The 25,564-nt window shown below is 41.4% G+C and overlaps 1 protein-coding gene across 1 annotated transcript in view; it reads right to left on the bottom strand.

Annotated features, from left to right (window-relative positions):
* Positions 1 to 1,587: 1,587 nt before the first annotated feature.
* The window catches only part of SMPX (small muscle protein X-linked), a 41,128-nt gene continuing 17,151 nt past the window's right edge, over positions 1,588 to 25,564 (bottom strand). The window contains exon 5 of the mRNA XM_058018239.1: positions 1,588 to 2,100. The gene's annotated coding sequence lies outside the window, so the exon portion shown is untranslated. The remainder of the gene's footprint in view (positions 2,101 to 25,564) is intronic.

The following is a 25,564-nucleotide window of genomic DNA, read 5'->3' on the forward strand; positions in this document are numbered from 1 at the left end:
TCTTCACAGCCACCTTTTTTCCTAGTGCTTGGTTGCTAATTTCATGTTCTATTAAGGATTTCTTGTAGTCCTTAGACTTAACTCAGGGTTCTCACTGATCCCCACTCCCCACTAGTTGTCAGTCTCAAGGGAGTGTAAAAATTTTAATTTAAAATAAAGATAAAGCTCAGAAAAAGTATTCTTTGCCTCTGACTGGTCCCTCCCCACTCTGAAGATGTTTCAGTGGCCCCCAGTGGTACCCCTCTATCTGGTAGCAAGGATTTGAAATCTGGCAAAGGAACCACACTCCTCTGTGAGGGGTAGGTTTTCTTTCTTTCACCTACACATTCAGGTGTGAAGACTGGAATGTAGCCCCAACTCTCTCCATCCCCTGGAATTTATACTGTGAATTTTCCTAACTATAAAAGCAGGAGGGAAATGAGGTTTTAGCTTCCCCCAGTTCTCTGAAATTAGTATTTTTTAGGTGAGTAAAGAAAACAAAAGCCAAGGCCCTGACTCATCTCACCTTCAGTGTGCTTTTGGATCAATGTGTTTTCTCCTTTTTATCGTTTAGACTGGTAGGAACAATGCAGTCCAATATCAGTGACTGATAGTGCAGTGTTGGGGAAAACTGTTCATTTTTGATTGAACAGACATGTTAATCTCATTGTGATGTAAATGAAAACTGCCCCTGGTACATTCCATCTCTTGACATTTCCATTTCAACCTGTCCTTCAGGGATGCTCACCTTCAAGAAATGCATTAAAGGAAATCAGAGCATATAAGGATGAAGCAGGACAGTAAGCAATGTTGATATTGCATATTCAAAGCAAAAAGTACAATAATGTCATTTTAATTGAGCTGCAGAGAGTACAGCTCCTTTCTAATTTCCTGTACAAAGTAATGCAAATATATGGAAACTTAAAATTCAAAAATCATTTCAGTTAGCTCTGGTATTATCTGATAAAGCAAACAAGAATTAGATGGATGTCATTGTAAGTAATATTCAACTTGAAATCTGTTTTCTAACCAGAATAATTATCTTTATTTTATTTGAATAAACAAGAGCCAGGCAGAGAGTTTCAGAGTATGTAGAATAGTTTCAATCAACATTAGAAGAATATTATTAAAAACAGCTCCTCATATCCCTTTACAGCAAGTAACATAAAAGAGACCATGGAGACACAGTGTATTAAATTTCTCTTACAATAAGATCTCATTTCCAAAAATGGAATATGCATCAGTGTTCTTTTATGTACAGTCCATATACCGCAAGCATCACGCAAGCATCAAGGATTAATCACTCTGTGTAATGGGTGCTGTGATCACACATTACTTTAGCCCAGCATCCATGTTCCAGTGTCCCCTTTTGATTTGAGTTTTGAAGATAATGATCCTTCAAGCTGTATTCATGAACATGTTCCATCAAGGCTGGATGACTCTTTATTTGAATAAAGGTTGCATGTTTTTTGTCAGAGATGTTTTACCTCACATCTTGTATATTCATTGTATAAAGGCGATGTATAAGTATCAGAACAGCAGTGCATTTTAGATTCCAGAGGAAAAGAAATACTTTGTCTCTACAACAAAGGAAGAATTTAGCTCAACTCACCAGAAAGACCATTGCTCTTAATATTTTAATTTCCTTTATTACACATGATACATGATTCCTCTTCTATAACTAGGAGCTCATAGCAGAACATAAGATGTTATATCACTCATTTATTCTGCACTTTCTGAATTAATTTAAAAACTCTTTTGTACACATTGACATTTTTCAAAAAGAAAGAAACTAAATTAATTGAAAATAATGATGTAATTATTTTAAGTTTTTTCTATTTTTGCTCAAACTTCAAATTACACTACTCCCCATTCTCAGGTCAAAATCATTCCTGTACATACACATATGTACAAAGCTAGTTGCTTTGTTCTGTTTTATTTCAGCACTACTTTCCTATGTTAAACAAAATGGACAAGGAGAAAGCATTGATATAAATGTACAAAGAAGATGCTTCTTATGGGGTATTGAAGAGTTGGGAAGTTCATAGTCTTCATACAAATATATAAAATATTTGAAATTTCCTCCATTCGTTGGAATCCATTCTGTTTCACTTGTAAGACCTGTGCAACAAATACAAGACCAGAAATTAATCATTATCAGTGCACTCACAGGTATTTTCAGATCATGCAGAAAAGCTGTGAGGGGGATGACACTCCCCACACCTGCAATTTTTCCTTCTCTGACAGCACTTGTTTACAGCCAGGCTTAGGAAATACAAATCTTTGTGATCCAGTAGCTCTTCCCACCTGCTCTCCAGATCTCTGTCTGATGAAACTTCATGATTCTGTCAAGACTTGAGGCCTCTAAAGCCTTGAGTGTTGCCCTTGGTACAGGGTGCTGGGGTTCTGCCCTATCCCATCCCATCCCACCCTATCCCATCCCATCCCATCCCATCCCATCCCATCCCATCCCATCCCATCCCATCCCATCCCATCCCATCCCATCCAGCAGAGCCTGGGGCAGGCAGGTCCAGCCCTGCACAGACCCTGAGCGGGGCTCAGCCCCAGGGAAGCTCTGCCACTGCTCCAGCAGGCACAGGAGGCAAATCCTGCCCTGTGGCTCCGCAGTGTGGCTGTGCTGCAGGGAGCAGGGATGCATCAATCCATAAAAATCAAAATGGTATTTAATTTTACCATTAAATAATACTTACTGATATATACATATATATGTCTGTGCATTTTTAATTTTTTAACTGCTTTGGTTATCCCCTTCTCTTGCCTTTTCTGTTCTACCCATTAGAGTCTTCACTGGTGAGACTCCACACTCCATCCAAACTGAATAGTCCTGGGAAATGTTTAGCCTCTCTTCTTTTGGTAGTAACTACTTTTGTCACAGCTCCACTTCTCCCTATTTCTGCTTTAATTCTCATGATGGACCAGCACTAAGGACAGTATTCTAGAAACAGTAGCAAAGTATCTTCTGTGTTCTTTTCCCACTTATTTCTTTATTTATCTAAAGCAAGGTTGAGGGGGTACTAAGCTTCTGTCTGGGGAGTGATGAGAAATTTCCTTTGACCCACCTACAGACTTTTTTCTGCACAGTCACAGCTAATTTGAAGCCCAGCATAGGGCCTCTTTCTGCTGTCTTTGAAGTTAAAAAATACCATGGTTGCTATTGAGATCAGTGGTTCTAGACAGCTCAATATTGAAAATCCTCAAAAGGTCAAGACACTAACTTTCTCAGCATCCATGTTTAATCAGCTAAGATATAAGTATTTGAAGTGGAGGAATATGTCTACCTTTGGTATATTTTATTGAACTCGTGAACCTTTAATAAACACTTAGAAAACAGAGAAAAAGTCACAGGACAGAATAAAAAATGACAACCTTCTATATCTCACGATGAGTTACATGAAGGGAGTTTTTTGCTGTGCTCCTGAACACATGCAGGCTGTGCACATTTGAGCAAACAGTGGAGGGACATTCAAAAGGCTGGGACTGCTTTGCTTTTAGAAGAAACTCTTCCCTGGAGAAGAGAGCTGCTATTAAGAGAAACCCTGCATGGCTTACACTGACTGCTTGAAAGTGATGGCAACCTTTAATAAAGAAATGAAATAATGAAATGTTAATTAACTTGTCTAGAAAGAGAGTGAGAGGGAGTCATTGCCCACATGAAGTGGCTGTAGCACCACAAGTAGTGTTACCAACACTCCGTGGCCATTAGCAATCAAACAACGTGGCCATCTCATAGCTGGGCTCAGTAAGGCAATGCACTGCTCTGTTTCAGCTGAAATTTCCTTCCAGTCAGGTAATTTAAGGTGTTTCTCTTTCTGCTCTCAAAAACAAAACCCAACTTTAGGGCTGTATTTGATGGCTCCCTGGGATACACACGCACAAGTAATCCTGTCCTATATAATTACCTCCTGCCTACACACACTCTCCATGTGCTTCAGCATTCAGGATTATCCTCCTTTCTCTTTCAAACTCTTCTGTGCCTGTTCCTGAGTATCACAGGGTGGCTGTTTTCAAGTGGTATGTAAATAAAACTCTTCTGGCTATGCCTGAACTCAAGGGCTCAAGCCCGGGATCAGGAGAAAGAGTGTGCAGGGCACAGCAGGCAAATCTGAGCACAGTGTGGTCCTCAGCATCACAAGCGCTTTCTGATCCTTCTGCTGAAAGAGGCCAGTGACAGGTTCTGCCTCCAAACACATCGTGGGCAGACTGTGGCATGATGGACAGCTGTAATTTAGTGGTTTTTTAACCTTTCTAGCAGATTCAGCATCTTAGATTTAAGGCTGTGTTTTCTCCAGGTGTCACTCTGGAGGACGCATCTGCCTTGCATGGGAGCTACATGCTTATCTTCTTTAAGTAGTTTAATCTGTCCTTACTTCCTGAGTTCTTCATGACAGCCACCCTGTGCTGGGCACATCAAGCACCCAGGGATCGTGGTAATACAAAGAAGGTGGGTACAAAGCTTTTGGGTACAAAAGGATGGAGACAGACTTTCCCCACTGAGCTGAGTGACAGGAAAAGAGACAAAAGGCACAAATTGAAATAAAGGGAATTTCATCTAGATAGGAAATAAAACTTTTACCATCAAGGTGGTCAAACACTAGTCCAGGTTGCCCAGGAAGGTTGTGGAATCTCCATTCTTAGAGATACTCAAACCCTGACTGGACATGGCCCTGAGCAATGACCTGAGTAGGACATTGGACTGGATGTTTTCCTGAGGTGGTCCAGGGGGTCAGGCAGTCTGTAAGTCTGGCAGAGGCTTTGCTTGTCCCAGGGGAAGCTGTCCTCTGCTCAGGAGGGCCAAGGTGGATTCATGGGCCATGTGCAAGGGCCCTCTTGCCCGTGCCTGGCCTTGGAGCCATCAGTGAGTTTACAAACTAAAACAGCAAGGTGCTATAAACTGTATTACTGTGTTGCTAATAAGAAAAGTAATCTGGTTGATGGGATTACTTTTGGTCACATGCTCCATCGTTTTTAATACTTTTTTGTCCTTTCTTTGTTTTCTCATAGTTCCCACACCTTTGACCTTCAGCTCCCATTGAAATCAATATCCCTTAACACCTTCATGATCTGAGGATTGAAAGGTCCAAAGTGGCACTGTGTCCCATCCAGCCAAGCAAGCACCTCTCTGTTCCCCTCCTTCCATGACTCAGATCTCTCACTAGGCAATGGACCACCAAAAGACCTGCTGTGCCCAGTTCTTCCAGTCCCACCTGGGACACAGCAGGTGTCCCTTCCAACCAAAGGAAACCCAGCCTTCGAGGAGACCATGTGCCTACAGGAGTAGCTAGTTAGCAGGAGGAGCAAAAAACCCCAAAAACTAGAGTTCCCAGGAATGATGCCACTTGCCACCCAAAATAAACAAAAACCAAATGGCCATGATAAATATTTCCATGGGGTTCAGGTGCTGAGGAAGATCAAGCCCACTTTTCTAAAATCTTGTCTAAAGCATGCTGCTTGCAAGTGGTGCTATTTTAACACCTGGTAACTGTATCATCTTTCTCTCAGGTATACTCTCTGCTCTCTGGTTGCTTATAATTACTACCTGAGCTCCCTTTGCAGTCAGTGGACTCTCTATTATCTCCCTGTGATGCTCTAATCCACTCAGACCTCCCACTGGCCAGCTGCAATTCTCCCTGTCCCAGCTCCCAAAGGCACGTTATTTTTAGAGCACCAACTCCTCCAGAGAGCCATGGGAGCCTGTAAACTCAAAAATAGGTTGCTTATGGTACATTAGCAATGCTCACAGTTATGTTCTCTGGTGATTCTTTCAGCTGCTGCAGGTTATCACCAGACTCCCTCGCTGCTCCAATCAACCTCGCCCCAAACAACCCTCAGACATTTAAAAACAGAATATACTTGAGAACAAATGCTTAAATGTTGTCCTGATTAAGGGTGGACACAAGTACATGCTCAGGAACACTTTGAATCATGGAATTAGAGGAGTTTTCAGCCCTCAAGACCTTCTCCATTCCCTGAGTGAGAATCTGCAAGGCTGTGATTGCAGTCAGTTGGATGCCAGTGTTGTTTTCTGGAATAAAAAAGACTGGATCCCTGAGGTTTCTGACCACAGAAAAAAGCAGTAGCTATTTTTATATAAGAAATTATTTAATGTATGTGCTGTTCAACACAGATGCAGCTTCAAAAATAAATGCAAATAAAGAAATGAATTGCAAAAATCTCACTATTTTTTTTCCTTTTTCAAAATTACAGTTTTTAATGCTGCATCTCCCTTTTATTCTCTGAACACACTCAAGTAGTTAACAGCAAGGACACAAAATATTTATTCTTAAAAAAACACTAGTAGTTCCAGTTGTCAGTGTTTTGTGTTCTTAGAGAGCATGCTAGCTGAAAGAAAAAGAAATAGGAAATCTATCCAGATTTTGGCTGTGTCTCCATATATGCAATTAAATGACCACATTTGGTGCTAATATTATATAATTAAAGACCATGCATGAATCACTTGAGCACTGAATAATTTTTTTTTTAATTTCAATTGTTCCCAGCCCTATATATTTAACCCCAAAATTCTGTTAAGGCATCCTATTTTATAAGAAGTAGCTTTACACAGGATGAAAGAGACATTAGCACTTCGAAGAAGATCAGTGATTACAGCAAGTGCACCAAGGTTCAGTAAATGCCTCCCACTCAACAAGCTTCCAAAGTGAACGACCACATGATGTTTACTCCTCACCAGAACCCATTTATAGATCTCTTACTCACCACTACCTCAGCCATAAATGCAACCCTCAAAAAGAGGCAGCAAGGAGAGCTCTATTTGGGAGCACACAGGGAGTCCACAGTTGGAGAACTGGCCCTTGTCTTCACAATACTCTTTAGCCAGGCTGTGGATCATGATTTAAGTCATGCACACTCTAAAGATCCCAAACTACTGAAAGTGTTTATTACATACCAGGTGGATTGCACACAGACAACAGGTGTGGCTGCTTGGGGAAAATTCTACACCATTTGGAAAAATTGATAAAAAGGGTTAAAAAATGCCCCTCCAAAAGTGCAAGTGGGAAATGCAGGTAATGACTTCTTATGGAATTAGGAGTCCTAGGAAAGAGTTTTGTTCCCATTATGTCATTTAAAAGACATCTGGCCATTCCCAGCAGATAGCACACTGGGAATGAAAAGAGTATCAGTTACAGTAAGGTAAGAAGGGGACAGAGGTCGTGAACGTCTGTGAGTCTGGAGCAGAATCAGCCTAGAATTACAAACACACTGCTCTACAGAAGGAAAAACCTGGGCAAAAGGTAAACCCAGGGACATGTCTCTTTTCATTGCTCTAGTGAATTGTCAAGGTGAAATAAAGCCAGACTATCTCCTTAGACTCTCTAATTCTCCTGCACATCTGGTAAAAGCCTTGACCTTTTGGAGACAGTAACCTGGAGTGCCAGGGGATCTGCTTTAATTCCTCTCCCCTCACTTCCCTTTGATGGGCAGCCCTTGCTGCAGTCAGCTTCTCCCATGCAACTCCTTTAATATTTATGTCATATCAAGATCAATGTCCACACAGATGCCAGAGGAAGCAGTAGGAAGTCAAATGTGCTCCAGGTTAACATATTAATACTGTGATGGGATGCCAGAGAGATGTTTTAAGTTGCAAAGGGGAGGGAGTTCATCCCTTGACTCCTTTCCAACAATATCTGGTTGACTAAATGAAAGATCCTACTCTAAATTCAACTATTTTAATTTCCTGTGTGGTTTTTTTACAAATTATTTCAACACATTTGTTATATTTCTGTCAGGATAATGAGAGCAGCTCTCATATACCTGAGCACATATCATATGTCTTTTAAAATATGCTTTCTCTCATTATATTTTCTGAGCATTGTCCCTGTAAAATATAAAAATTCCCTGGAAAGATAAAAATTTATGCCTTTTAAAAAAATTATTTTTAACTCCTTTTTTTTTTTTGCCCTTTACCTACAGTCAATAAAAATATGTAAGAAAGCAGCTGAAAATTGAAATGTAGGTTGCACATACACATACATGCAGGGTTTTGAAACAAAAAGAGAAAGGTCAGAATTTTTATCCTTCCAATTTGCCTGACAAAGAACACTAGGCAAAAAATATTTTCTACCAAAACACAAAAATAATCTTTTAAATAACAAACATTGCTATCTTCACTATGAAGAAATTATTGAAAGCCATCTGCTCCTTTTGACATGCATATGTTCTTTCTCTAATTTAATCTCAGTTCAGACAGAGTGACCTGGGGAGTGAAGGGCAGTTTTGACCCTTTCTCTGTTTGCAGCTCGGTAGTGCACACACAAAGGAGCTGCAGCCAAGTGCTGTATAACAGCAGGTCTAGCCAGACACAATAAACCTTTTATTAACACAGGAAAAGTCAGGTGGAAACATTGCTTGTGTTGCACTCTTATCAAAATTTCTTGTTACCTGCACTGACACAAAGCTCTGGCACCAAAGGAACTTGGAAATGACACAATTTCCCTCAGTGGTTCTGAAATGACAGCTGTCAAATAGAAGTCTTTCAGGTCAACTTGAATTCTAAATATGTGTTCTCCAAAAGACCTAATGTCCATAAAGACATGATACCTGTCATTTATTCTGTTGCCTTTTTTTTGTAAGTGGAACCCCGATGCCAATGATCCACAGGTATGTGGCCCAAGATCTTGCAATAAGTAGCAATTCCAAAAGTGGAAAAAAAAACCCCTCAGATATCAGCATTTTCAGTGAAAAACAAACAAATAACCCTATCTCTTGACTAGTACTAATTCAGAAGTTTTGGGATTTGTAGTGGGCTACAAACACGACAGCCTCTAGAGCATGGAAATGTGTTCTGAACTTCCACATCTCTTTATCCCTACCAGTTATAATTTTACTTTTGTTTGGGCATTTCTTAGCTGAGATCAGAAAGCTGCCTAAAACATTATGCTGGGCTGCCAGTTCTCATTTACATGAAATAGAACCTTAATGAGCATGGGGGTTTTTTTAGCTAATGGATTCACTACAAATGCTGATACAAATATATTGTCTACAAAGATAAAAAATCAACAGTTTCATAAAGCTGGTAAAACATATTTTGAAGTTTATCATATCTGAGTAATTAAAAAAGAGACTGAATTTTCAAGGACTGATTATGCAGAGCGCTTTAAAATGCTATTACAAAGGAAACCCTATATAAATTCTAGTATACTTTCTGTTATTTGTATCATTACTACTTCTGCAATGACTTTTTCTAGAGCTATCCTTTACATTTTCTCTCTATCCTGTACAGGCTTAAAGCACAGTGGCTGTAACAAATGCTAACCTCACAATAAATTCAAGTTTTAATTCAATTTTCTGCTTTTCATTAACATTTTCACTACAAATTCTCACAGCATAAAGTGTCCCCCCTATAAAAAGATTCTGCAGACCCATCTTCAGTTGCTTTGGGACTGTATGAGGTAATTTGTAATTCATAATGGCCAGCAAAGATTAAGCAGCATATAGCATACGCTGTGATTAAAGTTGTTGATAAGGAGCTGCAGTGGCTTTTTTTACCTCTGTTAATTAGAACTTTGCTGCAGCACTTTCTACCTTTTAAATTAGTGTCTTCTGAAGGAAAAAAATAAAAAGATTTTTCCTTTCTATCTCTTCAGTAAGCTCTGCCAAGTCCATGCAGGTGTGTGCCTATAATTATTACTCTTTCCAATTATTTATCAATATATAGGGAAAATTGTTCTCTGAGTTTATGTTAAGTGCTTCTCATTCACCTATACAATCTCTGCATTACAAAGCATTTGATTTCCAGTGTAGGCATCACTCAACAGCTTGGTCACTGCTGTCAGTGTCATCCTGACCATATTAGCAAGTATACCCAAGTTGTCTGTTAATGAAGCCAAATTACTTAAAGAGCTTAAGTAGCAAAAAGTTTATGTCAGTGAGATTAGAGAGGGATTTCTTGGACAGTTTAATTGTATTTCATTTTCATTGCCCATAACAGCAGACAGTGAAACTTCAGTAATCATCATTGTGGCAAATTCATCAGTAAGGAAGCCAAAGCCTAATGGCTGATCCTGCAAAGTGTTTATTACCTCCTTTGAGGAGCAACAAATCCCATTGATTTCTCCAATAATAACCATAACCACCCAGCTGCTTGCAGGCACAGAGTGGAAAATAGCCAGTAGCAATGCACCTGGCTGGTGGAGTAGCATCAAAAAGAAAAGAGGTTGCTAGGAGCCATTATGGAGTGGTAATTTTGATGTCTATAAGCCAGATGAAGTGTTAATACAAATAAAATAATGATTGGTAAAATATTCGGTCCAGAAAAGCAATCAAACAAACAAAAAACCCAAAATAAACAACAAAAATATTAAAAGAGAAAGTAAAAGAAAGCTGTGACATTTAAAACAATGGGACATCTTTCTTATACTGAGAGCAGTGATGCAATATGAAATCCACTCTCTGAGAGTTAATTGCCTGACTGGGGTTTTCCAGCCAGGGAATATCTCTGAAAACAAGTTTCCAGCTAGGAGAAAATGTGCATGGTGCTGAGTGCTCTTGCTGCAGAGGCTCCCTGCAGCCAGCACCTGGCAGCCCAGCCCAGAGATGATGTGGGGAAATAACCTCAGAGGTGTCTGCAGCGGGAGTAAGGGCAGGAACACATCACTGGTGCTGTAATCTGTAACCAGATCAAACACGGTCAGATTGTTACACAGCCACACCACGGGATTCCTGCTGTGAGAGATGAGTAATGCCATGATTGACTCTCACAATTAACAGACAAATATCGTGTATATAGGTTAAGAAAAGTTTTGTAGATTTATAGTTATGTTTTACCTTGTTGCATTGTTATCAAGGGACAGCCAGGGTTGGGACAGTTGGGAGGGCTGGTTTGTCACTGTGGTGACATCTGACCTCCAGCCAGGATCTGAGGAAGAGATCTCCACTGCTGGACAGAGAAGAAGGGATCAATGCACAGAACTTTGGGAGTGATTAAAGGGTTGAAAGGCAAAACCTCCATTATGTGGGAGGGAGAGCACATAGTGGGGAAAACCCTTTGCTCCTAGCATTGTAACATTTTCTCTATTCAGTCTTCTGTTGTATTTTTGATAAGGTTTAATAAACCTTTCTAAAATTAGAAAAGTGAGTAGCTATTTGTCACACTGCATTGCTTCAGAAGTGCCTGGTGAGTGTGGGGCCACAGCCTTCAGGCTGGATGGTGAGGGAGCCCACCAGAAGCACTACAGTTCCAAAAAGCCAACCCCTCTCACATCCCACCTAGGACAGCACAATCAGGGGACCAAAGCCATTTTGCAGCTCCCAAGCCATGGTCCAAAGCCATTGTTATAGATGGATAATGAGATGATTGGCTCTCACAATTAAAAGATAACTGTTGAATGAATATTAAGAAAAGCTTTAGTGATGTGTAGTTATGTTGTTGTAGTTTAGATGCCCTCTGTTCTCCCCACAGTTCCCTTTCCCCCCTGTATTGTTGCCATCAGTCAGCCTGGGCTGTCCATGACAGGTACCAAGAAGCTGCACATGTGTCCCTTGCCTGGGGCAGGTGGGAATGGAGAAGCTTGGTGCTTAGGGGGTGAGCATGGCAACACCCGACCTCCAATCCATTTACAAGAAAGCAGTTTCCACTGATAAATGGCAAAGAAGAGCTGACTGACAGACTTTGGGAGGGGCCAGGGCTGGCTGATGCAACCCCCAGGGGTATAAAAGACTGAGACCCCATCTTGAAGGTGAACTGGCCATGTGGTATTCATGAGGGCAGTTCCCAGCACTGCAAATTTTTCCTTATATAGTCCTTTTGTTGTATTTTTGTCCAGGTTTAATAAACCTCTTTAAATTTGCAAAGTGAGCAGTTGTTTCTCACACCTCACACGTCCCACTTAGGACAGCACAATCAGGGGACCAAAGCAATTTTGCAGCTCCCCGGCCCTGCCCAAAGCCATTTTGCAGCTCCCAAGGCCTGGCCCAGTGCCATTTTGCAGCTCCCCAGCCCTGGTCCAGAGCCATTTTGCAGCTCCCCAGCCCTGGCTGCCCTTCTCGTGGCAGTCCCTCTCACTCAGTGCTGCAGGATCCTCGCCCAGCAGAGCCCAGGCCAGGCTCAGCTCAGACCCAGCAGCCCCAGCCGTGCCTGGCACGCTTGGGCGGAACTTCCCAGCCTTGTAAACCCTCCAGCAGCCTGGAGTGGAAAACTTCATCATGATCTTAATGCTTGTGTCTGCACCAGACCCACAGCACCCAGCACTGGAGCTGCTGAACAGCTGTGGCAAACACTTAGAAATGTTGTTTGGGGTGTACAGAGAGCTGGAAATCGAATAAATCAAAGTCTCTTGACAAAAGGACCTGATTTAGGTTAAAAATTTGGATTCGTTCTCAGGAAATGGAAAATCCCCAGATGTGGAGGGATAGAATGTAAGAAAATAAAAATAGTGCAAAAGGTAGTCTCATACCTGAGGAGTTTCAGCTGTACTAATCAGCAAAGATTAGGAACAGGCCTGCCCTCAATAGGCCACAGCTGTGTCCAATAAGAAGACAAGTGCTATAAAAGACTGGGTTAACATGGTGAGGAGAGAGCTGGAGTTTGTTGTCTGTACTGAGAAGGAGTCAGTGCTGTGAGGAGATGTCCATGAGAAAGCACCAAGAAGGTATGGGAGACTTTTGCAATAAGATGACAACACCCTGCTCTTTTCTGGGAAAATTCAGGCCACCCGGTTTTTGTTTTGCTAGAAAAATACTTGATTTGGGGAGGCTGAAATTTGGAGAAAGATGATGTTATTTTTACTGACATTTTTATGGTAGGGGAAAGACTCTTCCATGTGACTCCTTTTGGCAGTCTTGTTGTAGTCCCTCAGAGAGTGCAATAAAAGCCACTCTGGGGTGGGCTATCACCCTCAAGATTCTTCTGCCTCGTGCCATGTGAACTCTAAAAGGCACAGCTGTGTTACATAATTAAATTATGAGCAATGATTTTCAAGCTGTTTTGCACAAAGGAGATTCTGGAGGAGGCACTGGCCTTGGACTTCTTTTATGCTGGCAATTCAATTGTGCTGGCTCTCCAATCAAATATTAAAGCTTTACCTGAAATTATGTATGAAACATTCTCACAAATCCAAATGCAAACTATCACACAGCAAAATGCTGCTGCTGGGAAGGTTCTATGATTTCACACCTGAATGCTCATGTCTTTTGCTATTGTCATGCTGGCTGCCCTGGCTGCCACTTCAAACTCCTGATAAGCTGGCATTTTCTCCAGAGACACACACCCAGTGCTAAGCAGCACTGCTTCCTGTCTGGATGATTTTCACATACAGAGAAGGGTTTAAATATTGTTTGTATTTTTTAAATTAAAAAATGGTAAGCAAAAGGTTAAGGATTTTTTTTTTTTTTTTGCCGGAGATGGTAGAGCTGCAGGGACAAAGACTGTGGAAAGTGAAATATTTGGCATGCTGCTGATTCCTATGGAGTCCCTCACTAATGGCATTTCTAAGGTGCTGTTGGTCTTTGTTGACAGCTGACTTTTGTGGCTATTTCTTATTCACAAGAAATTGAGGAACTTAATGATAAAAAGCACATATTAAAATAACATTGAGTTGATAAATGACTCTCATAAGCATCAGTTAATCAGTCAAAACTGAACATGAAGCCTAATAGTGATTATTAATATATAAATATTAAGAGATCAATACCAAGTTTTTTTTGCCCTATACTTAAAGTGAGGTAGGCTACTTCAGAGGCTTACTGGTATGTAAAAAGGATGATTCAGCATTGCTGTGCTTGTTTTGCAACCACACATAATTTTGTAGCTATGAGATAGTATGAGGAAAATTGTTATGAATCATAAAATTCAGGCAACACAATATAAAGCAGACTGTACAGTATGCTAATTCACATGCAGTGACAAACACATAAGCACTCACCCTTAGCTTCCATATTGCCTCAATTTTTACTTCCTATCAGACTTTAATATTGTCCAAAGATTTTTGTTTCATTATCCATAGGAATTCACATATTGTCCAGGATCCTAGCTCTGCCACTCATTTTTTATTGTATATGCTTTCTATTTTCATACAACTTTAATGGCTGAGAAGAAAGGTCTAAGCACTGGGTGTTGACTGGTTGGATTTTTAAAAGGCATGTGCTCAAACTTTGGCAAGGCAGACTGTTGATTTATGTGTGTGCCTGAAAAATAGGCACATTTTATGTTGATTTTGGAAATGACTATGTTAAAAAAGTTTTATATAAAAAAGTCTAATCATGTGTATCCTGTAAGTAATTGATTTTGGGGTTATTAGTGTATGCTTACTTTGGGATTAAAATTATATGTATATTTAGATCGTGACTTTTTATGAATTTCAAGTTGCTGGGAAATGGAAATAGAAGCAAACGGCATCTTGGTGTGCTGCAAACACGCCCTTTCTTCCTTCAGTGAAGCAAAAGGGTGAAATGACAAGAGAATTATCAGGTTGGATAATTACTGGAGAAAAAGCCCAGTTTGCTTGATTTGTTGCTTGAGAGTTGGCATGGGCTGAGGCTGCTGAAATTTATTTAAAATGCAATCAGTTTTTGTACCTTAGAGTATGCCAAGAGTCAAAATGGTCCAACATTTTTCTGATGGAACATTTCTCCACTGGGAAAGTTTTGTGATTTTGAAAATATAACTTTTTATGGAAAGATTTTTCTTTCAGCAATTCTCCTGATACAACATGGAACACTGAGAATGACTGATCTGGCCAGGTTTTTATCCCAGCAGCTGCCCAGGAGGCTGGTGCTGCTCTTTGGCTTTGGGAGCTTCCAAGGGTCAGCAATTTCAGGTCTGACAGACTCAAAAACCCTAATCCCTGCTCAACAGTTTTAACATGCAGAAGCTGCTGGACATAGCTTCCAAAGTGAGAGGAGAAATATCCAATTTTTAAAACTGTAAATAGTATGGTTTAACTCCAGCTATTCCTGCTCCCTTGTGGTTCAGCTGAGAGCAGGGGCTAAATCTGCAGAATAACATAAACTTGGCATTTCTAAACTGGTTCCACAGTCTCTGCCTCATCTCAGTCTCCTGCTGCATTGATCTGCACCTTCATTCAGGTGTGTGATGCCAAACACTTTAATGCTGCCCTTCAAGATTCATTTTGACAGCTACAAGCTCTAAAAATGAGCTGTATACCCAGTTTCCCCCAGACACAAAGACTGACCCACAGGAAATGAAAAATTATTTTTATGAATGGGTCAGAAGCCAAGCCCCATGTAGATGCTAAGCAATACTCACACATACAACAATAAAGATAACAACAATATTAATAAGCCCCTATTTGGCCCACAGTGATTTCTAGTACACAATAAGACACAATTCATGGCACAAAAATTTGAGACAAATGGAGGGATGGGCAAAAGACAGCTCAGTTATATTGGGTATAATAATCAGCAGACTTAGAATAGGAGCTGCTTGACTGCTGACACACAGCAATGACTATTATTTTTATGCAGCAGGCTTCCTGAGCCCTCCCAGGGCAGTATTTTGAAAGCATTTAGCTGATTAAACATGCCAGCCCCAAGGAGTGAGGCACTTAGCGTTTCTTTGGGAAGCTGAGGAGATACCTAATTGCAGGTTTACAGAGCTCTAAGTACTTTAGAAGTTTGCCCTCTAGTTTCCCTGAAGAGTTACTGCCATGATGCAGTATTTACCGATATATTTTGACTGGGATTTATCTCACTGTTTTTTCCCTGTTATTTCCCCTGGTTTTTTTTCCCCACCAAAAAGGAAAAAATAATTCCCAAACCACATCCTACCAACAATCAACAGTGTAAATTAACTAGATTCACCATTAACCCTTTGGGCAGTGTTTTGTACTAAATCCTTATATCAGTAGAGCTGACAAAACCACAATTCATTTGAAAATTAGTGCTTGGGGGAAAAAACCAATCTTTATTAATGGCAAACTCAGAAGCATAAGAAGAAAAAAGACTGTCAGAAAAGAGTCTTTTGCATTCTTAGCACTTCAGATTGCTGAAGGACACACTGTTCCTTTACTTTATTACTAGTGAGAAGAGGCTGGGGAAAGTAAAACAACCACATTTCTGTGGTAGCCAGGGAAACACAGAAGAGCAGCAGCACAACCTACCTGCTTCTGCTATTGCAGTTAAAGGGAAAAAATGCAGCAGTGTAACCTGTACAGACCCTTTTTGAACAAAGGGCTGCTGCCCCTTGACCTGCCACCCTGGGGAAGAGGGATCATCCTGCAGATGCTCCCCTGCTGCTGCCTGATGTGCTCCCCACTTTAAAACTAAACTGCAATTGAAGTTACACAGAGAATCCACTTCAGAAGCTTCCCAGAGGTGAGCACTAGTGAGGGCTTTGCCAGGATCTGTTTGTTTGGAAACCTCAGGAAAGGAACACAGCTGTGCTGTAATTTCAGCTCTTTCAGGACTTTGCAGGGATCTGGGGGGCACTTGGACAGGCTGAAGTTCTGTGAGAGTAACAACCAGTGTTGTGTGCTGCTCTGCTACTGAAGGAGAAGATGAGCACAGAGATCCCAGTCAGCTGCAGTGAGATTTAGTGGTCCCTGCTGGCCTCTGAAGGCAGGGGAAGTTCCCTCTTCTCGACTGTGAGGCTGGTGTGGAGCCAGGTGGCTCCTCAGTACAGCTGCACTGCAGGAACAGGGATGGGCAGTGTGGGGCTGGGACAGCCAAGTGCTGCCAAACCTGAAGCAATCCCCATCCCTGAGCTCTCTGTCTGATTTCTTTGCTCTCAGTGCATTAGCAGCAAACTTTGTGATCTTGAAGTCACTGAGAAGAGGCTCCTCTCCAAGAAAGACAAAAGAAATCTCAGCTATCTCTATTTGAGCAATACCCAATTTATTCATCATGAGTTCTGCCTCTTCTGCCACTTTACCCAGTCTGTACTGTAAATAACCCATATTTGACTTTCTGTGCTAGTTACAGTTTCTACTTTCTCCTGGTCATATGGCTGCTTCTCACAGAATTCATAATGTGTGAGTGAGTGTTGTTCCATATAAATATAGTGTATGTCTGATATGCCTACAGATAATATCACAGCACGACTGAACTATGATTAATTGTGGTACTTATCATCCCCCTGTTTTCTTTCAACATAACTCTGGCACGTGCAGTAAAAAGAGTGGGCCTGAGACAATGGTCACATCCCTGCAAATATACTCACAGATGAGACAGAAGTTGGCTCTGGTTTTATTTTCAAGACATTTAAATTGAGGCTTAGTGGTCTCTGGGCACTTTGCAAATACTTTTCCTGAAATTCTTAGCACTTTGTATGAAGCAAAATATATTGAAAAATACAGCAAATGGGAGGAAAAAGGAAAGGGCAGTAAGAAAATGATTGCCAACTCAAAACCCAACATAGTTTTTACATAACCCACATTCTCTGCAACCTCTTCTGCATATCTAAGTCTCATTCTAGGTTTTATTGCTCCTTTGCCATGGAAAAGTGAGAGTTCTTAATCAGCTTGGGAAATTTGACAGCCGTCTTGCTCCTAACCCAGAGGATCGCCTCAGAGATGGAAAAGCATGAAGCCAAGACATCATATACAGGCTGTTAATTTAACTTGACATGTTACTGACTGCATCAGAAAACTGTGCATTCTGACATCTGGTCTGTACAGGATATGCTCAATTCTTCACATTATCTCACTTCTTCAAAGCTACTGCAGGTAGTGGGGCAGTTTTAATACATAAATCTACAGCACACATGTTTTTATATCAATAACCAGTATATATATATACATATAACCAGTATATACATATATATATATGTTGTGTTTATAGAATTTTGTCATTTATTAGGGTTTCAAAGGTAAGCCCATATTTTTCCAAGGAATAGACAGGTTTCTTCAAAACATAAATGAAAGTGTTACAACATGTTGCCTGTCGTGTTAATATTTGATTTGCAATCTGTGACAAGTGAGCATTTAGAAATGAGTTATTAGGATTGACTGGAAGACATATGGGAGAACTAAACTTTCTCACAGCACTGTTTCAAAATAGAAAATTGTTTTTTGACTATACAAATTGAAAAGGAAAAGAATATGTTTCCACAGAGAAATAGAAGGAAAAGCTGTGAGGAATCACCTGCTGTTAAAACACAGGCACCAGAGACCAATTATATTTTGGTTTTGAATTTGCATGGCCATGATGTACAGTTTCTGTGGAAAATATTTCTTTAGCTCAGCTTGGCAGAAAGGCTCCTCTCAGAGGTGAGCAGCAGCTCCTGCTGGAGCACTCACACAGCTGTACCAGCACAGCTGCTGGCTCTGGCTGCAGAGACAGAGTCCCATTCACTCTCAGCAGTGAGCAATATGCAATTGGAAGATTCAAACTTGGAGTGTGATTTTGACATGCTCTTAAGTGATTTATGAGCACAGTTCCCACTGAGTGACCTTGGGGTTGAGCTCCTTACCATTAAAGGACAGCCCCAACAATATGGAGGCCTCAGGTGCAAATGGGATGCAGGTACTTAAATCCAAAATTGTGGTCCTCAAAACCAGCTGCCCCATGATCTCAAACTGTGCTCATGCCCATCTAAAATGACCTGAGTTTAAATAACCCTGCTCATCTGAGTGCCAGGGAGACGTGTAAACCTGAGCAGCACTCAGAATCTTGGTGGTTTTCCACAGAGTCTGTCCTCCTCAGCACCTATTTGATTGCATCAGACTGTACAAAAACACAGCAGCAGCCATCCTGGTTTCTTTCAAATCATAGCTTGAGGAGACTGTTGCTACACAAATTATCCTTTAGACATGGCATGCAGCAATCCACAGGCTAAGGCACATGGAAGCAAGTTTCCTCAGTGCCAGGTGAGCTCCACATTGCTAAGCTGCCATCAGGCTGACTTATCTAGAGATTAATTCATTTCTGCACAGAAGGTGAGCTTTAGCTGGAAGTCTAGAAAGGGCCCCCCTGCCAAGCTAGCCTGGAGTCTCCAGGGAAGGAAGAACTGTGGGTTTTAATCCTTTTGAGGCAAAGAAAGATCTGACCTGGTTTATTCATGCTTCCTAGCTGTGTATGTGTGATAACCACTGAGCCAAGGCAGAAGGGAGGGGCCACCAATACATCCCTTCTCTTGCATGTTTGCAAATTTTTCTACTTGCTTTTTTAAAAATTTGAAGCATATCTGGAGGAGACAGTTCACACTTTATTCAGGGTGATGGGAAATGTCTCCTGGCTTTACTGAGAACATTGCTGAAGCTCCAGGGGAAAAAATCTGATTGTTTTCAATTTTTTTTGTTAACTATGTCTAAACAGCTTTCCACACAAGCTTCACCATGCTGCTTGCAGAAATGTTTCAAGGGTTCATAACAGCACATCCAAAATCATCTTCTCAAGATGGCAGAAGTGTGGGTTTCTGCAGGGCAGAAAGTTTCTGAAGGGATCTATGTGATCAGAGGCACTGAGGACTATGGGTGAGACAGGACTCTCTGCCTCCATTTTCCTCTCTCTGTAACCTTGTACATCTCTTTGCAGCCTGTTGGGGGAAGCCAGGACTTATCCCAGAGAAATGCTAGAGCACCTGGAGGGGAAGACAATTCTGGCCTTCATCCGTCCCTTGGGATGCTGCAACTGAGGCAGAAGGCAGTGCCATAATGTGGGCCAGCTGCACTCCACTCCTGCCTGCTTTCAGGGTCTGAGGCACTCAGCTCCCCTCTTTAGTGAGGGAGCCAGTGAGGCAGTGAGTGTTTACAGAAGCTGCAGTTCAGGCAGCTGTTCCCCCTGGTAGATCCTGCAGAGGATCACCTCCCTGGCCAAGAGAGCACTGGGGGACACAGAGATGAAGTGCCTCCCTGAGGCAGGTCAGAACAGCAGTGCAAGGTCTGTTCTGCCATCCTGGGTGGCCATCTGGAGCTGCCTGCTTCATTCTGCCCAACATGGATCTGGTCCCTGTGCTGCTCATAAAGTTCCAGACATTGCTGAGGGATGTGAACTAAGGCTCCATTGGCTCAAGGTATTCCTCTGCCATTGCACATGGTTTTTGTACCATGGGTTTGCCTTGATGGAAATGGTTAAGATGCCAAAAATCTCACTGGAGATGGAGCCCCAAGGACTTGACTTTGCTGAAGCATGGTTAATCTTTAGTTCAAACATGAGGCTTTTAGCTGCAGGTCAGCACAAGCTTCTCTGAGAGCCAGCCTCTACTCATCTCTATAGTGTCTATTAAAGCAAGGAATTGAAGCTGACACCCTAATTGTCATCCTGCCTTAGGTGTTCTTAATTTCAACCCAACTGCAGATAACTTCACACCTGGACATGGCCCATGACTGCTTGTCAAGTGAGCTGTGGTGTTCTGTGGCCAGGATTAACACAAGTTTGGCCAGGTTCTTGTTCTCCACACATGTAAGGCAAAACACAGGCGTGGTTTGTGACAGACTTTGAAGCGTTCACAAGCTCAGTCGTGGCTCAGGTGTTGTCTGCTAATGTGTTAAACTGTAGTAACTGGAGACAGACAACACTTAGCTGCAGAATTAATTTGCCCCAGAGTAATTATTCACATATATAGCATATTGATTCTGTTCCAGAATAAAAAAATTAGAAGCATATAAAAAGCAGAAAGAGATGCACTACTACGCTATTCGTTACTGTTTTAATTAAGGGTTTAAACTAAAAAAAGGGTACATGTGTGACAGACCCATCTGGACTCGCTTTCAGCAAAATGGACTGAAAAACTGAAAGTATGCCTGGTCTTGACAGAGAGAGCTCTTCTTTTCTTGAGAACTAAAAGAAAGAAATATTACATATTTTTCAAAAATAAATGCTTCTATTCAAAGCCTGGAGAGACAGATCAATTTAAGTGTTTTCAGACAAAACCACAAAACCAAGGAAATTGAGAAATTCAAATTTAAAAGGTTTGGGATCTTTCATTAGGTATTTAATGGAGGTCTGAGATCCTTCATTAATTTTAGCAGAGGACATACTGTATCCCATCTTTAACAATCTTTGGGAAAGGTACTGCACTCAAGAGCAGTGTGAGTTGTAAACACAGAAAAACTGAAGGTATTATTTTCCCTGTATTCTGCCTATTTCAGCTCAAATATTTGTTTTCAAGTCTGCATATGCATTTTCTTCCATTTCAATACATACTTCATGTTGGTTTCATCTTCTGCACAAAGGCAGCAAGCACGTTTCAAAGCTTTGAAACAGCAATATCCAGTTATTGTCATCATCCTTCCCTCAGAACAGGAGCAGTTTGGCTTTGGGGGAAGCTTTTTGTTCTTTGATGTTTCCCCAGTAAAAGCCATTGCTGTCCCTTTGTCCCAGCCCCGTTCCTGCATCGCTGCCAGCGGGGCGATCCCGGCCAGCGCCTCCCTCCCCGAGTGCATCCCTGCCCTCTGCCATCACTGCTCCAACATCGCTCTGCTCTGCCCTCAAAGGCTCTGCAAATTCACGTAGGAGGAACAGCAATTTTAAGACAAGGTGTGCTCCAAGGCAATAAATGAGAACAAAGACCCAGGAGAGCTAAAAGCTGAAGGACTCGATTTATTTCTTTTATCCATTGAATAGCTGAATTATTAAATTAAAAGCAATGCTACATCAGCTTTACCAAGGTGGGGGAGTGAGTTCTGAAGAGCAAGACTGAGGGTTTTATTCTGCTATTATGGAATCCATGTCTGTACATGAACCTCAGCCAATTGCAGTCAGAAGCAAATACAGTCAGAAGCAAATACAGCCCTACTGTTATGACCAGTAAATGGCAGGACAGAAAACCAGGCATTATACTTGTTCCCAAGTTGAAGTAATGGTTAGTTCAGCTGAGTCTCCCTTCAGCTAGCTAAAACCCATAGCAAATCAAATTTGAAAATTAAGTTATGAACAACACTGAGAGTAAAACTAATACATATTTCTGCAGGGAAACGCTCATTTATGCTGTGTCCTTTGTTCACATGGAAATACAGAGTATTTGAGACTCCATTGGCAAATCAAAGGGAAATTAGGAGATTAAACCAGCAGCAGATAGGGTCAGCAAAACCCAGCTACATTGGAAGCTTAGCATTTCCTCTGCAGTGTTGACAGTGGGGCAATGGATCTTGGGATCAGTGTCATGGTGAGCTCCACCTACATAGGATGTTCTACCCTAACACACAGGGAGCTCAAGCACTACAAAATGTTATTCTCTGAAGAAATTTGCAAACAAGTGTGAAACAGAAGTAGCCTTGGCACTAAAAGAGCTACATTTTTTTAAAAGAAGGCACACCAGGAGCAATTTGGTGGCTGAAGCAGATGTAGTCCTGAGTACAAAGCAGGGCTTGGGACACTTGTAGATGGCCTGCTCCTGGACAGGGGGGACAAGGCTCATGCCACATAGAGCCAGTTCTGCAAGAGATGACAAAGTACAGTAATGCAGCAATTTATGTGGTTTTTAAGCACAAGGCTGTGAGAACATAATTAGGTAGTCTTCTATCAAATGAAATGAATAAAATCTATAAAACAAAATGATGAGGCACTAAATTTAGAAGAAAATTCGTTTGATTATCACATCAGAGCTGAGATATTTCAGATCATACTGTCAACTTAATTGGCTACAATTTATGTAGATTTGATAAAACTATCTGAGCTGTTACTAAGGTGGGAAGTCACACTTCATGTGTTCCAAAGCAGTTAGCCTTTTCACTCTGATGTAGTGCTTGAAAACCTTGTGCTGAACACATTTTGAACTGTATAAGGTGGGAATGACTGGAATTGCTTATTATTTTGTGTTTCGGATGATTTCTGTCATTGCAGTGTCTGATTGCTCCAGGCATACCTAACACTGGCAGGACAGTTCCCAGAAAGAGACAAACAGCATTGCTCTCGTCTCGCTCATACCCATCTAGCAGTGATCAGTAGGATCTTGTTCCTGCTCTCCAGCTTCTCATGTCCACAGTTCCCTGGTCAGAGCTAGTTCTGCATGGATTTATATGAATATGACTTGGGATAGGTGCCTTTCAAGTCACAGTATTCATCTAAATACTTGGACCTGTTCACACAGCAAATAACAGAAGTTTTAGGGATTCCTGATATCCTGTTCTGAGATTTCCAAGAGGAGTACATTCCAGTAGTACCTGTTGTTAGATGCTGTAGTTCATGGGCTAAGTCTTAACACATCTAGGAGAGATAAGCCAAAAAAAGACTGTTGACTGTATTCCTTCTTCACATTTCACTGATCCCTCAACATCTAATATCTCATGAGACCTCCTGCCTTTCTGAGCTTTCTCTGAGGGATGTCACCCCAGAAGTTGCATCTCACTCAGGCAACTGAGTGTAAAGTTTATTTTTTATGAAAATCTTTCATGAACAGCACCAATGGAAAGAGAGGGGTTATTTTATAAAAGAGTTCAGGACTAAGTAATCAACAGAATGACTACAGGGAAGCAGTTATTAAATAGCAGTGAGCTATGAAAATTTTCAACTTTCAAAGAAAACTCTTCCAGAAATGGTTCTCACTTGAGAACAGAGCAGAGATTTGTGGGTCCACATTGCTAGCATTGGAAATATTTTGTTACTTTAAGTGCATTAATGTTTCAAAGGAGAGGGTCAATGAAGACATTGCTCCTGTCCCTGTGTAGAGGCCTGTTCATCTCCACATGTCTGCAAACTCTCCTGTGTATGGTGTGGATAGAGCAGTAAACAACATGCTCATCTTCCAAAAATTAGGACAGACTTCTTCAAGTTATTACTTTATGCTTGTCTCCTCCAGTAATAATAATTTAAAAATCTCTGTTTGAATATACAGTTTGGAAATAAAAGGCTATTTTTTTCATATTTGTTTTGAAGAAAATACAAGCATCTATTCTTGTAGTTTGCTTTGAAGCAAAATGTTTTCTGATTCTTCAGTGTTTGTTTCGAAGTTATTAGTCAGTTTCCAGAACCACAAAGCAAAATCTTTTCCTAACTAGTTTATGTAGAAGCATTTGTGGTTTATAAGAATATGCCCTGCTCTTTACTTGGCAAAATTAACCTCCTAACACACACCTTCAAGCTTTCTTAGGCCTCCAGAAAGCAGACTCTCTCCAGTCTGTTTTCCCCATCCTCTTCCATAATTCAGCTAGAGAATGAGAAGGAAATTTCTCCTTGACTTGCAAAGGACTGATGTATGCTGGGCTAGAGACTCAATCCAGGACAGACACGTGCAAACCACACTACAGGAAATTGGGCTGGTTTGGATGGGGTGGAGTTAATTCTCTTCAGGGTGGCTGCTATGGGGCTAAATTTGGGATTTATGCTGAACACAGGGCTGATAATACAGAGATATTTTTGTTATTGCTGAGCAGGGCTTGCAGAAAGCCCTGCTTGCAGAAAGACCTTTTCTGCTTTTCCTACATCCATGCTGGTGGGAAGCTGGGAGGAGACACAGCTGGGACAGGGGACTCCAGTTGTCCAAAGGGATATTCCAGACCCTATGGCATTATGATCAGTATATAGTGGGGGAAAAAAGGAGGAAGAGGAGATGTTTGGAGTGCTGGTGTTGCTGGTGTTTGTCTTCCCAAGTCACTGATGTGTGCAATGGGGCCCTGCTCTCCAGGAGATGGCTGAACTCCTGCCAGCCCTTGGGAAGCTGTGAATGAATTCCTTGTTTTGCTTTGCTTGCTTGCATGATACTTGCTTTACCTATTAATATGTTTTTATCTCAACCCACAAGTTTTCTCACTTTTACCCTTCCAATTCTCTTCCCCGCAATACTGGTGGGGAGTGAATGAGCTCCTGTGTGGTACCTGGTGGCTGGCTGGGGTTAAACCATGACAACTAAATTTTTTGTTCTGCTCACAGAAACTCTGGGAAACATGATTTTTTTTTTCTTAAGGAGGTAATAGGATTACAACGGTTCCTCTGATACTAAATAATGTCCTGGATATTCCATTTTTCTCTTTGAAAAGAAATTTCTAGCTCTTCCATTTTAAAGTCTGAAAGCACATCTTAAATACACCCAAAAAACCTGGAAGGCAAACCAAAAGAACTTTAAATATGCTATTAAAAAATCCTACAAGCCTTCAGCTACCCAGTTTCTTAGGACAGTTTTACAAGAAGAAGGGACCTGACAAAGTTGATGGCTGGCCATAAAACCCTTGAGTGCGGCTGGTCTGGGAGTTCTGAATCTAAAACAGCACAATGCTGGGAAACCATAGATAGAGGAAGACAAGAAGACTTTGAAATTAACACAGGCCTCATAGCGAGTATGTTGGGGGATGCCCAGACACTGGGCACCACCAAGAAGAGCCTGGCTCTGTCCTCTTTGCACCCTGCCTTCAGGCACTCATGCACACCGAGGAGATCTCCCCATGACCTCTCTCACTTTGGCAGAAGGGTTCTGTAGAAATTCTTGATGTACATCTTCCCTCTTCACCCCATAGTTCCCACTCCAGGAGATTTTATATCCTGACCTACCCTGGCATCCTCTGGAAGCAGGATTCCCTTCTCTCACAGAAGCTTTGGCTGCTGGGACTCAATTAAATGAACACATATTCCTAAAACTGCAGTGCTCTTTCAAGAGCTCACAGCAGGTCAGAGTTCCTCTACTAGCAAAGCACTGTTGTGTTTGTGAGAAAAAAGCAATAACCTTGCTTGTGACTGTTCTGCAGTTTAAATGTAGCTCTCTGATCCATGTGAGCACAGG

Source organism: Melospiza georgiana, chromosome 2 (genome assembly GCF_028018845.1).
Source record: "Melospiza georgiana isolate bMelGeo1 chromosome 2, bMelGeo1.pri, whole genome shotgun sequence".
NCBI classification, from domain to species: Eukaryota; Metazoa; Chordata; class Aves; order Passeriformes; family Passerellidae; genus Melospiza; species Melospiza georgiana.